Source organism: Pinus tabuliformis, chromosome 6, assembly GCF_031772625.1.
Source record: "Pinus tabuliformis cultivar Carrire ecotype Pingquan chromosome 6, CPIR1, whole genome shotgun sequence".
Classification (NCBI taxonomy): Eukaryota; Viridiplantae; Streptophyta; class Pinopsida; order Pinales; family Pinaceae; genus Pinus; species Pinus tabuliformis.
The window spans coordinates 189,203,861-189,222,410 of NC_142292.1; the positions used below are offsets into that span (position 1 = coordinate 189,203,861).

The window sequence follows — 18,550 nt, forward strand, 5'->3', positions numbered from 1 at the left end:
TTTCCTCGACAACTCTTTTCAAAGTAATATAAAAAGTGGCAAACCTTGTATCACAAGGCCTCAACAACTCTTTTGATGCATTCTTCCTGTATATGCTAAAAGTGAGACGATGGTTGATGATGAAGTTTGAAATTGTTTTGGCTCTTCGGATTGTTTCATTGACCCAAGTAAATTTGGCTAAGTAATGCAACATTAAATCCAAGCAATGAGCTGCACAAGGGGTCCAATAAATCTGATTATATTTTTCCATAATCAGCTTCCCTGCACCAACACAATTTGATGCATTATCTGTAACAACATGGACAACATTTTCCACCCCAACCTCTTGAATCGCTTCATCCAAAATTCCAAAAATAAATTCTGATGTCTTCACTCGATCCATTGCATTTATTGCCTTCAAGAAAAGTACCCCTTGAGGACAATAAACAAGCACATTGATCAATGGGCGATGACACAAATCTGACCAACCATCACTCAAAATTGTGCATCCTGTAAGCTTCCAAGACTCTTTAATATCAGCCAACTTTCCTGTCACTCTGTCTTTTGCTCTCTTTAGCAAAGTTGTCCTTAAAGCTTCAGATCTAGGAGGAACATAGCCCTTCCCAAAATCAATGGCCTTTTTAATTACATTTTTAAAATATGGACTCCTCGCCACATTAAAGGGAATTGCACATGCATAAAAATACTTAGCAACAACATCATCAAATTCATGTTTCTCAATAGGTTTCCAGAATTTTGATTTAATGTTTTCGTTCCACCTATTTTTGCTTGACTAGAAATTGATCCACCAATGTTTTAAACTGAATTAATGGTGTTGGAGGAAGACATGGCAATCTCCCTCTCAATTCGCTGCCTCTTATTTACCCTTTTCTGCTTTTGCATCTGTGAATTGGAATGGTCTTTCTGCAATGTGGCTTTTTGTTCATTGGTGATCTTAGTGCAGGCTTCAACACCACCTCCACTTCCATTGCTAATACCGAGAAGGTGATCCACTGCTCTAGTCAAAGTTCCAGTGAAATTATGTCCACACAGCTAACATGAAAGATTAAAACCATCTTTTTGGACAAAATTCCAAGCCAAAACAGTTGATTTTGGGGGTGCCATTGAAAGTCTGAAATGTCTGCAATTTTTTTTGAAATTACATTTTCGTTAGTTAGAATTTAGAAAAAGGAAAAGTGATTCAAAACAGTTTTCTTACACAGGCCATACAAAAGTGATTCAAAACAGTGTACTGTTGTAGGCTACTAGGCTGTAGGCTGTAGCTTTTTATTTTCTTACACAGGCCAGGCATCACAATTTTGTTTTACGTGACTTCCAGTTTGGAACCAAGTGGAAATAATTTACAAGATTTATGTAAATATAAATGCTGCTGAAGGCAAGAAAAGAAACAAAACGAACAGTTCAACTTCCAGTTCCATGACAATTAATTGCTCCCATTATTGGTTGAGGGCTCACTTCATGGTTTACTGCTAGGATTTATATCTGTTTTAAATTTTAATTAAGGGCAGGTAAAAACAGGTGTCTTAATTCCATGACAATTAAGACAGATGCTGACTCTATCCTTGATTTCTGTAAATCTCTTATTCAAGAAAATCTATCAGATAATGACAAATTGGACTAAGGATACTTCTCCCACCAAACAATAGAATTATAAAAATGTTTTGATTGGAACAGTCCACAGTCTACATATTGATACAACTTTTAAGTTTTAATAGCCAAAAGTTTAATAGGTTTGATAGCCAAGTGTTCAGTGTTCACTACTAAAGTGTTTAACAGCCAAGGTGCACGGTGCACCTTACAAACTTATATCATACACCACTGATCCTTCATAGAGGGTGTACACACAGAACCTTGATTCCTGAACACCTACTATATTGGCTGCTGTTTTGATGGCACAGTTATACTGCTAAATGTTCTTATCAACACTTTTTTCTTTATCGGCATGTACTATGGATGGATACTATTTATATATACCAGTTTTATTCGGATGTATTTTATTTTTTGAACAGTTATGAATGGTTGCTCAAAGGACTTAACAGTCATTTTTTCCAGACAGGTTTTTTGGACCAAGCCACTATATGGCTGATTTTTGAAGTGTAGTTCATGCACATTATAGCTTATATCCTGGCATTTTCAGGAGATCAATTGCCTTCACCATGTAACTAAATCATGATGTGGAAGACAAATAGCACAAACCATAAGTTAAAAGTTGAAGCCCCCTACATTCGACATGATGAGTCAGCACAGTAACATCATCGCTTAAGATCTCTGAAATCTCGGGCAAGCACAGTGACACATAATCTCGGGTTTCTCTGTGATTTTTTGTGGGAAAAAGGACTTCGGATACCTCTGCTATCTTTCGTGATGATCACAGTGAAATATAAGTTTAACTGTCTCGTGACAAAGGTCTCTTATCAATTTCAATGACTACTGTCTTGGAAGTTAGAGTCGCGGTATGCATACGAAGAACCTCAGTCATACTATGTCTCGGCTTATATTAATATATATACACAGTCACAGTCTTGATCTCACAATCTTGGTGTATCTACAGACTACAATGGAGAGGATCATACAGTCTCGGCATATGAATGACTTCTACGAGAAGACCTTTTACACCTCAAATTATAGCCTAAAAGTTACAGTTACGACTCCTACCTGAACGTTGAGGCCTTGTGAATCGTGATACGCGTCGGCAGCTGAGACGTGTCGGGCAGACTGGTCACTGAAATGAAAGTTATGAAACCCTCCGGCAGGCTGCAGCTGTAGAGTGTAGACTGGACTATTTGCTGTGAGTTTAGAGTCTGGACCGCAATGAAATGAAACCCTTCGACGTTCGCACAACCAAACAATGCAACAATGAAACCCGACGAGCAATAAAACCTGTGGGCTAAAACGTGCGAAAAAAAAACGAACTGAAACAAATTTCATCGAACATCAAGCAAATTTAATCGAACTTCAAACGATTTTGTTCAGAAAAAATTCGAATTCGCCTTGAAATTCGAGTTCACCATAAAATTCGGCGAACTCGAACGAATATATTCATTTCTACTTACAATTTGCCGAATTTCGAATTCAATCGTTGAAATTTGTCGAATCTGGTGACTAAGGTTGTAATATCAGGCTCAGTGAAAACAAGGTCATAATATTAGACTCGGTGAAAACAAAGTGGTTGAAAGTGGTGAGCTAATTCACCAATTTTAAATTCAAAATTCATTCAAAAGACACTGGAACGGTTGAAGTCAAGGCGATATGTTCCCTAGGAGCAACTCCTTTATCGCTACGCTTTCCTCTACAAAATTTCCATGTTTTTGCATCAAACACAGACATCTTTAAACGTCGAACACAAGCGGATTTAAACGGTATTTAAATTTTTATGCCCATATATTACAATATTTTTTTACTGTGTTTTTTTTATTCTTTTGCAACAGAATGCCCCAAGTTAATTTTCTATTAAAAAAAAATAGTACTCTGTGAAAATTCCCTAAAATTAAGTGCCCTCATTGAAGCAATTGTAATATATTTTTTTTACGGTGTGGTTTTTACTCTTTTGCAACCAAATGCCCCGAATTAACTTTCCATTAAAAAAAAAATAGTTATGAGTGAAAATTCCCTGAAATAAAGTGTCTTCGCCCAAGAGATTATGGTGCCTTGATTGTAATATATTTTTTTTGACAGTGTAGCTTCTACAGAAACAGAATAAGTGATTTTGTTTTAGCAGGGTTTAGATATGCCAAATGAAAACTGTGATATTTAGTGAAGAAATTTTATTTTATATGGTAATTTAATATATCTCTAGAAGCCTGATTTTAGTAAAATTATTATTTTTGAGTGAGATATGAAAGTATGTTACTCTTATCATTTTCATATATTTTTGCTATTTTAGTTTGTTTTGGTGGTCAAAGTGAGTTGGATCACTTCTTAATAAGGAAAATAGTTTTTTGGTGATAAGTCATTAGTAATGTTATTTGATATTTGGTTTATTCTATTAGTACTGGTAACACTTTTTACTAAATAATAGATGAGTCATTAATTAGTTTTGGATAGTTTTTATATTTTTTTTTGAAATGGATTAAAGTTTTAATTTAGAATTTTTATTTGTGATCATGAAATGTTTGATTTTGATTTATAGTTTATTATTTAAAGTAGATTGGGATATTAAAATTGCTTTTTCATACTCTATTAAATTGGAAACTAGACTAATAGTAGACTTGTTGGGTGTATGCAATTTTTACCACACTTATCTCAAAAGTAGCAAGGCTTCCTCTCTAAAAAAATTTCCTGGAGTTGTAGCTCTCCAAAGCATATGGGGTTCACCTCCTTACCATGGTATTTTTAAAACTTCAGAATAATAATGAATAGATTACTGTGAGGAGAATATAGCACATCAAATGAAAATATTTCTAATACAATCTCCAATCACATTTTCACCTGTTTAGTAAATTTAGATAAACATGTAAAACACATTTAAATTTTTAAGTTTTAGCTTCTCTCCTTCAAACGTGGCACCAAACAATTAGAATATAGCGTACCCAGAAAGTGACCTGCAAATTTAGAAACACTCCTCATCACACTGTTAAACTTGAGTTTTTAGATGAGAAATTCATGTGTTTTGGAGCATTAAACATATAATATTGAATCTTAAAAAAATTATGTAGATTGAAAATTTTTAAAGATTTTTGAATTTCAAAGTTAAAAGAGGATGTGGTTACCATGGATAATTTCTTTGTGGTTATGGTGTGGATAATTTCTTTGTTCGCTTCACATGATGTGGTTTCCGTGGATATTTAACTTTGAAATTCAAATTTCAGGCTATTTTCAATATGTAAATTTTAAAAATGTTAATATGTAAATAAAAATAGGAAAAAGAAAATTATCTTTGAATATGATAATCAACATGATAAGTTATTTCCATTTGATACCTATCTAGTATTTTAAGCACAAAACTCATTGACTTTTCCAATGGAACATATCATTTTTTTGCAAACTTATGAGAAACTAACTTGAGTTATATATCTTGTAGAGGTGTTCAAAATGGAAACAACTTCAACCTCTTGAAGTGCAAGATCCACTTTAAGAAATATTTTTTTCTTTTGATTTGGATTGGAGTATGATTGGAGGTAACAATGTGGCTTGGATCAAATCAAATAGATATAATGAGTTTGTTATTGGGGAGAGCAAAAATCTATTGTATCCAACAAGCTTTCGAAAAAGTTTTAGCAGAAAATCAAAAGAAGAAAATATTGGAAATAAAAAATATATAGTTGACTCGCCATTGGAATATATAATGTAAGCATTTTTCTACTAATTTTTTCTTCAAATAATTTTGTTTTAAATTCAGTTTTTGATGTGTTAATATCTTGTTGTTTCTTGCAGGTTTTGGTGTTCATATGGGCCACAAGATTATCGAGAGATTGATGCATTGTCATATGATATATCAAAAGTGCCTAAAAAGGGGATAGGGATTCGTACAGGTCGTAAGCATCTAAGACGTGGTTGCACATGTCATTTTAGTGTTCACATATCTAAGAAAACACTAGAACGTGCCTTGATCACTTATGTTGAGATGAACCATATAGATATTACAGGTAAACCTTGCCATGGACAGGAGGTTGATGATTTTGTAGGCACAAGAGCATACCATGCACCCCATGTTAGTAATGAACTACATCAATGGGTAGAAAGATGTTTGTTGTTGGGAATGTCAGCTGAATGTGTACATCACAAACATCGTGAATTAGTGCATGATAAAGTAACATCATCTAGAGCTGAGTTTGATCGAAACGATTTTCTTACTCGTGACGACATTGGAAATATAGAGAGGAGATTGAAACATGCCCAATACATGTTTGATAATAATGATGCTCAAAGTGTGCGTATATGGCAAGCAGCAAATCCTGATAAAGTATTTTACTACTCAGAGTTTGACAATGCCATAGATGATGAGGGACACACTCCATTCATTTTAGGCATTCAACAACCACTACAACTAGAATGGATGAGAAAATATGGTCATGATAGTATATTAGCAATGGATTCTACGTTTGGGACAAATCGCTTTAAGGTATATTTATATTGTTATATATTTTCTTATTATCATTTTCTATTTATAAGATAATCCAAGTATATAACTAATTTCTTATTTTACATTGCTATGTATTTTCTTATCATCATTTGTTATTTATAAGATAATCCAAGGATATACCTAATTTTTTATTTATTTTTATGCAGTTTCAACTTTATACATTATTGGCATTTGATTCCCAACATAATGGTGTTCCAGTGGCATGGGTTCTCATGTCAAGATCTATGACTTCTGATATCACCAAGTGGATGGAGATGCTACTTCTTAAAGTTCGCATGGGTATGTTGGAGTGGAAGTTAAATGCATTCATGGTAGATGATGCAGCTGCTGAGATTGGTGCAATCAGGTATAGAGATATGAGTGTGTTTTTTCTTCATTTCTCAAAATGAAATGTTATATACATAATTGTAGACTCACTATATAAATATATATATTTAACGTTGTATGACATTTATGTGTAATAGGGTGATATTTCAATGTGAAGTCTACTTACGCATTTGGCATGTTAGAAGGGAATGGTTAAAAAATCTTATAATGAAAGTGAAAGATGATACTACAAGGCGTGCCATGTTTAAGCGTCTAGGTGACATTATGCATAGCCACAAAAATGCAAATTCTGCATCTGAGGAGACCAACAAATTTCTAAATAACTTCCAAGAGGAAACCACCTTTGTTGACTACTTTCGAGCACGATGGTTGCATAGAATAGGTTTGATTTCTGTAGCTTTAATTTTCATATTTTTGGTATAATTGTATTGACTATTGACATACTTTATTTTCTGTTAATCAGAAATGTGAGCAAAATGTTGTCGCCACTTAAAGCATGCCGGACAAGAAACAAATGGCGCTATTGAGTCGTACCATTCACATTTGAAACAAGTTATTTTGAAGTCAATACAAGCAGCTTCACATCGTCGAGTGGATTGGTTGGCGCATCAGTTGTGTTCAGTGGTCCACATTTTTTATTGGCGGCGTTAATGTGCAAAGGAAAATGGTTTCCATAGAAACTATAAGGTGGAGAAAATAAAAGCTCATTCATGGGTAAGGGCACAATATATTCCAAATTGTAATGTGACACTGCACCATTCAGATTCTTCAATAGCATGGGTGCAAAGCCAACATCATATAGATAAATCATATATGTATGTCATTCAAGTTCAAGTTTTGCTATGTGTGATTGTGATTGGGTGAAAAATGGATATCTTTGCAAACATGTCATCAAGGTTGGCATGATGAGGGAAAAATAAGGTTGGAACAAGAAAACCTAGAAGCAAGAATCAATGCAACAACCCAAAACTAGGTAATTTGAGTATTTCATTGAATATGTAGATCAGTAATAATAAATAATAGTCATTGTGATCTAATACCATACAATGTTTTGTTCACAGATACGTGAAAATGATGACTTTGAAAGTGTGGATAACTTGGATGTTGATGTCATGGTAATAATTTAATAACTCTCTAAATTTTATATTTGTTATCACTCTTTTAATATTGTTCTCGCTAGTTGTTTTTTTCTTTATAGGTAAATGATAATGTTAATGCTTCCATGGATTCTTATGTTGATGTCATGGTAATAATTTCATAACTTGGTTAATTTTATGTTTTTTATCACTCTTTTACTATTGTTATGACTATTTTTTGTTTTGTTTTGTAGGTAAATGATAATGTTAATTATGTTTTTTATCACTCTTTTATTGTTGTTATGAATATTTGTTTTTTTCTTTGTAGGTAAATGATAATTTTAATTATTCCATGGATTCTTCCACTAATGTTGATCCAAGTCACAAACGAGAAAAGATCTCACAAAATATTGGGCATATTTTTTAGTCACTTATGCAATTACCTGGTGATGAGTCACATTTGCACTTCTTAGAAAAACTCATGGAAGATGTTGAAAGTGAATTCAAAACAGTATTGACATCAACCACGTTGGGGTTGGACCATCCAACTACTCCATCTTTCCAACAAGTGTAAGATGGATTTGGATATACACTTTGGCATGAAAGAGATTTCTTGGAGAGGATGGTCACCCGTAAGCACTCATATACATCATCTAGTTCTGCACAATTTCCTCCTCCAACACAAGGTTCAAGAAGGAAAAAAACATTTGCTAATGAGCTTGATAGAGCTGCTACAAGAGACAATGAAAGAAATACAAACATATGCAGGTGAGAATTATATATCTCAAATGTGAATGTTAATTTGAATTGTTTTAATTTAGAACATGTATAATCTAAACTTGCAAAGAAATGACAAGGAAGTTATTTATTATATGGTTGGTAATGTAGGATCTAAAAAGTTTTTTAAAATAGTTTCAAATTGAATAACTAAACTAAGAAGTTTGACTTATGTACCAACATGTATCATGTTCATCTTTTTGGTAAACCAACATCTATCATGTTCATTTTTTTTGGTAAACATGATGTTTTTCCTTGCATTTGTATTTTCTTTCCTTGTTGCAACTCTTTGTTTTAAGTGTAATATGTGCACAAAAATATCATTAATTTACTTAGTATTTTAATTTCATTAATTTTCTTAGTGTTTTTATTTCTTTGCAGTGCCAACATGGGAGAGATTAAATCTATGGAAGATTGAGTGTTTTAACACCCTACTTTGCAATTTTGTTGGTTAAGTAATTATTTTTCTTAATGGTTAGATTGATTTAGAGGCCCGAGTTATATTCCACACAATCTCCATCAAGTGTAATCCAAAATTAAAAATAGACATGCTAGTTTGGATATTCTCTTATAACTCTTATAACTCTAAATCTGACAGGAGAGAATTATCTTATCTCAAAATAGCTTGTGTGAATCTGGTGGGCGTTGAATCTAAATGAAAACTTCTAAAAATTCTATTATATTAAAGTTAGTTTGATTTTTGAATTATATGAATTAATTCGTTCAGATGTTTTTTTGTTGGGCATTATTTTTGGATTTTCATTTCAATAAAAGTAAGGGAATATATGTTTAAATTTCATCATAGGTGTAATTTTTTATCATGATATTTGATAATATCAATTATTTTTATTTATTTATATTAAATTATAAGTATATCAGTGTTATTTAAATTCCAAATTTAGCAATTTAAAAGTAATGATATTTAAGAACATATTTTATTTAAGTGTAACTTCAATTTAATTTAATTAACATTTCCCAGGATATTATAAAAGCTTGATTATCTTCGGCTGTGGAAATATCACAATAGTGACAAGGTCGGAATACCACAATATCATCTTTTGTAGTGGAATAGGATAACTTATGGATTTAACGTATTTTGTTTTAAAGAAAATTGTGAACTAGCTAGTCCTTAAAGCATCACAATTTTTTTTCTCTAACACGATTGTGGTTGCAACAACATTGAGTTATGTTTGTATAGAGTATACATTATAATTAAACATATATGATAATTAATAATAAATTATTTATTATCAAACTCATATAATATATTATCATATTATAAGTTGAATGTTAAATGGGAAAATTATAATTGATGAGTTTATGTATACTAGGATTGTATTTTTATTCATTGTTAAATTAAGTTAGAATATTTTATCTAAAAAATATGTGAATAATTTTTACTTGGCTAGAAACATTTTGATTAAAATGTTAACTTAGTTTGGTTTTATCCATTATAATAGTTTACAAAAATTAGTAAATCAAGTATTATAATGTTTATAAGATATTTAATTTTGGATAAGAATTAGTACATCATCTTTCCAATCTTATATTAAAATACCTGACTTTAGGAATAAAGCTAATCATAACACCTAATTAATGAAATATATTATAAATATATTATATTTATTAATAATTAAATTTGATGAAGTATTGACAAAAAAAAACTGCACACATCTATATCATAAGTATAATCTACATAACATATGTAGGCCTTCTAGACTACTTACTCATTACCAAAAAAAAAAAATTCATTATGAGTTTTGATGTCATATTATAAATTAAACCTTAATTTGTTACATTCATAGATTCTTTCTCTCCTAATGTTTTGGAGGTATCTTTTCTCTTGTAAAGTTATTTAATGTTCTCATTTTCTTAATAACAATTCATTTTAACATTTAATCTATAAAAACTCATATCATGAGTGGGATTTCTCATATCATTGTGAAATGCCACACAAAATAATGTAGACAAAGCATCATTCTATACTTATTTATTTCAATGAGTTTCCTTTCATATTTCGAATAATTGTAGATAATTTACCAAATATTTATTTTGGAAATGCCTCTCCCCTAATTTTGTAATATCATTAAAAGTTGACATTTTTATTCCACGTCTTGTAAGCTAGTTTCCAACATTTATGTGTTTCTTCTTGCATCGAGTATTATATTTATATAAGTATCTATTTTTTTAGCCACCCTATATCCTAAAGATTCCATGGTACATTTTTGTTCTCAACAATAGGCTTAGTGTTTGTTAAGTTGGGCTTTCAATATCTTGAAATACTAATCCAAAACCTTAGTGTTTTAGTTACAACCCATTTTCTCTTAAAAATATTATTGGCTAGAATACTCCATGATTCTACTAACCCCTATTTAACTTTATTACAATTTTGTTAAATTTTGAAATAATCATGTCATTTGTTAGTTCACAATTGTACATAGAAAAAATATGAATTTTAACAAAAAATTCAAACTATAATAATTTCCTTTAAAGAAAAATATATCAAATAAAAATTACTTGAATAAATTTGAAATCCTATTTTTTTAACACTATACAAGTAATTTTTCAATCAAAATTTCTTTGATCTTAAAAAATCCATATCTCATTCTCTATATGTAAAAAAAAATAAAAAAATGAGTCACTAAAATCTCACATCCATGGAAAATATACTTTTAGTATAATTTACATTTTACAATGATCTAGAAAATCATAAATACATAATGTCATGATAATATTTCTTTAACATTAATATATTTTTTTCTTTTTAATTTAATCAAAATCACAGTAATAATTCCATTGAGTGACACATAAATTATTTCTCAATACTATTGTTGCATTCTTTTTATTCAAAACAAATGAATTATTCATAATTAAAACATATATCCCAACAAACAAACATATCCAATCTTACAAAAATGGATGGAAGACATCACAAATGAGTTCAAAACAACATTGACATTAACAACTTTAAGGTTGGGCCGTCCAATTGGTCCATCTTTCCAACAAATCCAATATGGATTTGGACATACATTGGGGCATGAAAGGTATTTCTTGGAGAGGATGGCCACTCATAAGCACTCATATACATCATCTAGCTCTGCACACCTTTCTCCCTAACACAGGGTTCTAGAAGGAAAAAAACATTTGCTGATGAGATTGATAGAGTTGTTACTTGAGACAATGAAAGAAATACAAACACGTGAAGGTGAGAAATATATACCTCAAACATGTAGGTTAAAATCAAATGATTTATTTAAAACATGTTTCATATAAACTTACAAAGCAATGCTAGAGAATTTGATAATTCTATGGTTGGTAATGGAGGATATAAAAAGCTTGTTAAAGATTACTTCAAGTGAAACAACTAAACTAAGAAGTTTGAATTATGTACCAACATCTATTATGTTCATTTTTTTTTTTATAAACCCTCCCATCGAAGAGAAATTAAAAAGGAACATGAAAGTTCACCTCCATAGGCTGTATGACTGTGTAGATAGGGAATTTCTCTCAATGATCCTATATAAAAATGTTTTTTTGCACAAGCATGTAAAGTGGATAATATCTTCCATAACATCAACTTCTATGGTTTTTCTCATCAACGGGGTGCCAACTCATTTCTTCAAAATTTATAGGGGGCTTCGCCAATGATGTGCACTATCTTTGCTTCTTTTCATTCTGATCATGGATGCCTTCAACAAGGGAGTTAAGGCAAGGTTTGAGGAAACATTGATATATGGATGCAAAATCTCTAAAGGATGAAAAACGTCTCAACTGATGCTTGTTTATGAGGCACTGTGTGCTTGTGAAACAATACTCTCTAAGTGGGTCACTTTTCATAGGATCTTCATGGATTTTTGTAAATCTTTTGGGCTCTACATAAACAAAGACAAAATTTGAATTGATAGATGTTGTGGTGGATGACCTAGAAGTAATTGAAATAGCATCCCTGTTTGGAATAAAAATACTCTCTATGATAGATGGTTTTAAATACTTGGGATGTTTTCTAAAGCTCAGCAAGTACTTATTGAATGATTGGGAATGTCTTCTTTCTAAAAAAAAAAAAAAAATTGTTTGTTGGGACCAAAGATGGTTGACATTGGGTGGAAGAGTCATTATGACAAAGGTTGTCTTGACTGGCATCTTGATCTACTAAATGCATCTCTTTCATCTTCCCAATATTTCATTAAAAAGATAGACTCAATGGTGGCTAAGTTTGTTTGGTCTGGTTTTTGGTGCAGTAAAGAGGATCCATCTAATTGGATTAATGTCCATTTCCAAGTCGATTGTATGTGGAGGCTGGGGCATTATTGACACATGATCCTTTAACCTAGCCCTTTTCGCAACAAATTTGTAAAGGTTATTTTCTTAGAAAGGGCTCTGATAGAGCATATGAATACAAATACTCTCTTCAATGCATAATCGAGGAATGGATTGTTGAGGGGGCACCTTCAGCTGGCCGACATTCCAAGATTTGGAGTAGTATTAGAGTTGTCCTACAGTCGCTAAGCAGTAATCTTCGATGGGTGGTTGGAAATGGACAAAGGATCCACATTGGTTTGGATTCCATCAAGGGTTTCAGTGGATGCCACTCTCTTCAAATACAAATAATCAAATCTCTCTGATATATGCCGATGAACACCCTTGCTGGCCCATGGGAGAGATATAGACTTATTCGTGTTGCTCAGGATTGGTCACATGCATGGCAGATTGGTTTATAGGAGGACATGACAGCTGAGTGGGAATATTATCACGGTAGTCTATGCATGGTCGATATCCACTTATCACTAAGTCTGGATAATCTAGTGTGGGCGGGTGGGGAGGTGGGCAAATGGTCAATGACAGAATCCCTCTCAAGGAGGCCTACGACCACATCACTTCAACCTCTCTTCCCCTACCATTCATAGAATTCACCTTGCTCATTTGGAAATGGGATGCTCCCTTGAAGCTAAAATGCTTCTCTTGGCTCACCATCCATAATAGAGCATTGACCTAGGACAATCTTCTCAAGAGAGTCTTTTCTGACCCTCGATGGTGCCTTCTTTGCAGGTTGGATTTGGAGAATAGCCCACATGTATTCCTGCGCTATCCTTTTGCCTCTAAAATGTGGGTAGAGGTATCAATTCGTTTTGGAATCCCTGCTATTAGTAATGTACCGTCCATCAATGATTGCATACTCCTTTGGAACTACAGAATGAAGGCCTACAAGATTGTCTGTCTTGATGTTCTATGGGGCATCTGGAGGGCTTGTAATGCCCTTATTTTTTAAGGAAAAGCTCTGGACATCAAACGAGGTACTATAGGTATAGTGGAATTATTCCAAGAGATTGTCTCTTGGAAACCAAAAACCCTTCGTCGATCTATCTCTTATTATGATGTGGAGAGAATTTATCCAATATGTTTCTTTGATGGGGCTTCCGCCAGTCAATCTCTTGGAAACCAAAAATCCCTCATCGATCTATCTCTTATTCTGATGTGGAGAGAATTTATTGAATATGTTTCTTTGATGGGGCTTCCGCTGGTGGTGACTATGAATGTGTGGTTGTTCTTCAATTTGACCTAGATGTTCACTTCCATTTCTCTTGGTATGGTGGTAGAGGACACAATGGTAGGGCTGAGTTATTAGCTCTTTGGGGCGCCCTGCAATGTGCTTCCTCGCTTGGCATTGACAAAATCTTAATCATTGGAAACTCCTTATCTACGATTAACTGGGTGAAAGTAATCTCATCTCATGATGTCCCCAATCTCTACAACTAGTTGCTACAAATTAGGAATTTCCTACCTCTCATCCCGGAAATCAACTTCAAGGATGTCTATCGGGAACAAAATTTGGAGGTAGATTCTCTTTCCACTCTCGGCCTCTCCACCTGCCTTGGATTCATGTTCTTTGAACTCTTTTATTGTGGATAGAGCAATGACATGGTTTTTTTTTAGATCTAGTTCCCTCCCCTATCTTTGGTTTTTTTTGTTTCCTTTTTGCATTGAACTAAATGGATTTTTGTTGGTTTCGCCTGTTTATTATTTTCTTTTTTGTTGTGGTCTGTGATGCACCTCTGCTCTCTTTCTATTGATGATTTGACACTACAATAGATTATGTCATGAGACAGATGTTGGTGGAACATACTTACTCTTGTCTGCAATCTATCTTGCAAAGAATCATGAATATGTAAAACTTTTTCTTTATTGAATGGAAGTTCTGTTTTTTCATCTAAAAAAGGAGATCCTTTTGTGCTATAAATTATTTATTCTTGTAAAAAAAATTATCATGATAATTACCATAAAATATTTGAGGATTGTATTCAAAATGGTAGATTGATTCAAAATCTCTAATACAACTCTTTCTTTTGACTCCCCCAATGTTTAATGACATTAGAAACACTTTGGCGAACTTTTGAAAGTATGATGCAAATGATTGATTATGAATTGTTCATGTATGCAAACAATTGTATCAATATTGACTTTTGTGAGGATGATGATGATGGTTAACGTCCGCTGAGACCAAATAATGATCTATCCGACCTAAATAGACAAATTATTTATTTTGATTTAAGATTTTATTCCTATGCTCAAAAAGCTTGGAGAGAAGCCTCCCGAGTTCACTATAATTTTGGCATTGTAAAAGGCTAGGAAGGTCAGTATTGTAACAAAGGTTGTGAAATTGAGATCTAATGTGGTTGTATGCAGGGCACTCTAAGAGGAAGTGGTTTTCATCCTCGATGCTCCTATTCTTCCAAACTAAATGAAGCTGAAACATGAAAATTTTAAATAAATTTAATACTTGGATCAAAAAACTATTTTTAATAATTAATAGAATCATTATCATTAAATAGGTCAGAACTTATAAGAAATATATCTTAATGTTATAAATCTTTTAGAGAAAAAGAAAATGAATAGTCTTTTAAACATAAAAATTGACAACCATAAGATTTCTATTTTTGGAATGTTGAAAAAGAAAATATTGGATTTTCCCCTTTTAAAATTGAAAAAGACAATAAAGAAATAATGATGACATGACATAAACAATATACACATTTGTAAAAAAAAAAATGTGAAAATATCCTCTTTATAAGATTTAGTCTTCAATAATGTTCCCACATACAAAATTAAAAATTCATATAATTGAAATGTATAATTTTAATAAGTTTCTTTTTAAGTATATAATAAACCATATTTTATATATCTATATTTATATTTATAGTAACAAAAAAAATTAATAAAAACAAAAAACATTTAAAATAATAATTAATAAAATAAAAATGGTTTAATATGTTTTTTAATATTTAGATATTTATAAATTATTTAATAATATTATATATATATATATATTTATAAAAATTTATTATTAATAATTTTTTAATATTATTATTAATTTTTAAAATAAAAAATAAATAATATGTATAAAAGAAATAAAAAAATTTAAAATATTATTATATTAATATTTTTTAAAATAAAAATTAAATTAATTCTCTCAGAAACCAAGAAAATAAAATATGTTAGTTTAAAAAAAAAACTAATTCCGATTGCGCAGTTAAGGGGAGTGAGTTTTATTAAATTATAAAGTGAAGACCGGAAGAGCCTCAATCTCTCTCCACGTGAAGGTACGTGGATATCTGATCTCTGGAGCTCCGCGATTAAAGCTGAAGGCACGTGCATATCTTATCTCTCTAGCTCCCCGATTCGTAAAGGACAATACATTTGTAATACACTTCGAGCGAAAGAAGCGGCGTGAGAAAGTTTCCGCCAGCACCATTCTCCGGTGAAAATAATTTCATAATCAATATTAACGTCCGTCAGTATAAACGGAGATAAAATGATGGGTCCACACTTCCATGTCAGCGGGTTCATTGAACCTACAATCGGGATAAGGGTGGCCTCATATATATATGGTACACATCAAATTGTGAATAAAATTTGTTTTGTGAATCAATTATTTCTTAGCTTCAATTATTTTTCAGAGAATATTCACAATATCGACAATTAAAAGAATCGCCGTATATATATCCTAGCAAATAGACATAACCTCTCTATATATATACTACCAAATATACATAATTTAGAGGTTGGAATGAATATCAGACTAATACATCAGAGTGTAGATTAGGAATGAATATTCGATTTATGAGCATGCATTAATACATTCGGGGCCGAGCGTCTCCACGCTTGCCTGAATCATCGGGCCGACTGTCAGATAATATGTTTGGCTTCACCAGGAAGTTGGAGATCTCATCTCTAAACAATGATTTACTTTTGGTTGAACCTTTCTTCTTTAATGGCTTTGGCTTGAGAAGGACATTGGATCTCTGATTCATCAAAAGCCTCACGATGTCTCTTTTAGCTGTGGATCTGAATGGACAGTTGGAACTCAGGTAACCGTCCACAAGATGGAGATACGCTTCCAGATCATGACAGCAGCTCATGTCTGCATCGGGTTTCAGATATGGAGAATGCTTATTGTTCACACGAAGCTCGGTCCCAACATGACAGTAAGCCCACGGCATCCTGTCCAGAACGTCCAAGATCTTCGACACAACCACATTTTTTGAGGGTTGCTGCTGCATCATGCAGCGCTGGTTGAGCACCAGGCCCGGAACCTTGGTGACCACATCGTGGGTGTTGACTATTCTAAGGACTTTGCATCCCATTTCGTCCATTTTATTCGCCCAGACACGGTTACCGACTCGTGGCCCGCCGAAAGAAAACACGGTCACTGGAATTTTGGGTTTGCCTGCAGCATTCTCGTTGGAATTGAGCTCTTGCCCAATCTGGTAAGCCGTTAGAACAGCCAAGGCTGCACCCAAGCTGTGACCAGTAATTGTAATACTAATTTCTTCGCCCTCGTACAATTCTACCAGCCGCCGCACCTCGTTCAAGACCTGATCCGAAGCACTTTGTCCTTCGGGGTTCTTGGTAGTGAACAGACTCCAAAAGCCACTCTCCACTTTAGGCTGCGAACAACGCCCAGAATCAGGGCTTTTTCTTTTGCTTTTACTCTTTGTCACTGCGGGCGTGAGAACGCTCTTTAGATTTTCTGCCCATTCCAATGGCGTCACGGTTCCTCTGTACGTCACAACGATGTCTCTCCTCCCAAGCCTGCTGATCTCCTTCTCGTCGTTGCAGACGGCCACGAAGCCCACCCAGCTGCTTCGTCTGGACACCCAATCTAATCCATCCGACGAAAACCTCTGCGTTAACCACCCGGGAAGCTGGATTCCTGAAGTGGCATGGATGTGCTGCGTCACATTATAACCAGAGTTCTTGAGCCCCGCTTGCTCTAGCAACGAGTGCTCGCTGTACTTACAACAACCATATTCTTCGGAGCGAGGATCAAAATCCATGGCGTTGTAGGTGGCCTGGACGAAATCCCCATATTTGACAATCTCTCGCCTCAAATTCTCATCCAAGGGGTCCAACAGGCCTTCCCAGTTGTTACATCCCTGATACTTCCGCCATTTCTCCCCCAGCTTTTGCTTGGGCGATTTGATGGAATCATTCAAGATTCTATCCTGGGCAATCAGCTTTTCTATCGGGCTGCCTACGGATCTGACCTCCAGAGTCTCGTTGGATGAATATCCCCATAATTTAGCTAAGTTATCCAGAGTTTTCTTCAATGGCTCGATTCCATTATTGCTCTTATGATCTGTGGCCACCGCGACAACTCTTTGTCGGAGTGGCTCGGGCTTCGTCTGTGCAATAATGTGGAGGGAGTCGTTGCCATTGGGAAAGGCGGAAAATCTAGAGAGAGCAGCTCGGCGAGAGTATAATTGATTAGTACAAACCCTAATCGCCGACGTTGGGGTTTTAAACGACACAGCAGGATGCATACAGAGCCCTACAACCGCTACAACTTGAGAAATTTTCGGCCGACTGCGCTGGGAAATATTTGAGCTCCAATACAACGTGTTATATGCCCGAGAATGCAAAGATTTGAGCTCCAATACAACGTGTTATATGCCCGAGAATGCAAAGATTTGAGCTCCAATACAACGTGTTATATGCCCGAGAATGCAAAGAGCATAAACAGAAATCTAAATTATGGAAAAAGTCAATGAGATGGAGGAGCCATTTTGATTTTGGGCGGTCAAAGATATTGGATATCATGAACTTTCATATGAAGACTTCTTCTTCCTCCGTGTTTTCGAAATACGCGTCAAATCCATCAGAGTTAAACGACCCTTCATCGCATTCATTTTCTTTTTGCCTCGGTCGTATCCATCAGACTGAACCATCATAACAGAACAGTTATAAATTATTAATTTTTAAATTTAAAATATGGAAGTAAACATTGTAATTT

At 33.6% G+C, this 18,550-nt stretch overlaps 1 pseudogene; it reads right to left on the minus strand.

The window, feature by feature from the left end:
• Positions 1-16,388: 16,388 nt before the first annotated feature.
• Positions 16,389-18,080, minus strand: LOC149258096 (phospholipase A(1) DAD1, chloroplastic pseudogene; annotated as a pseudogene).
• Between the last annotated feature and the right edge of the window lie 470 nt (positions 18,081-18,550).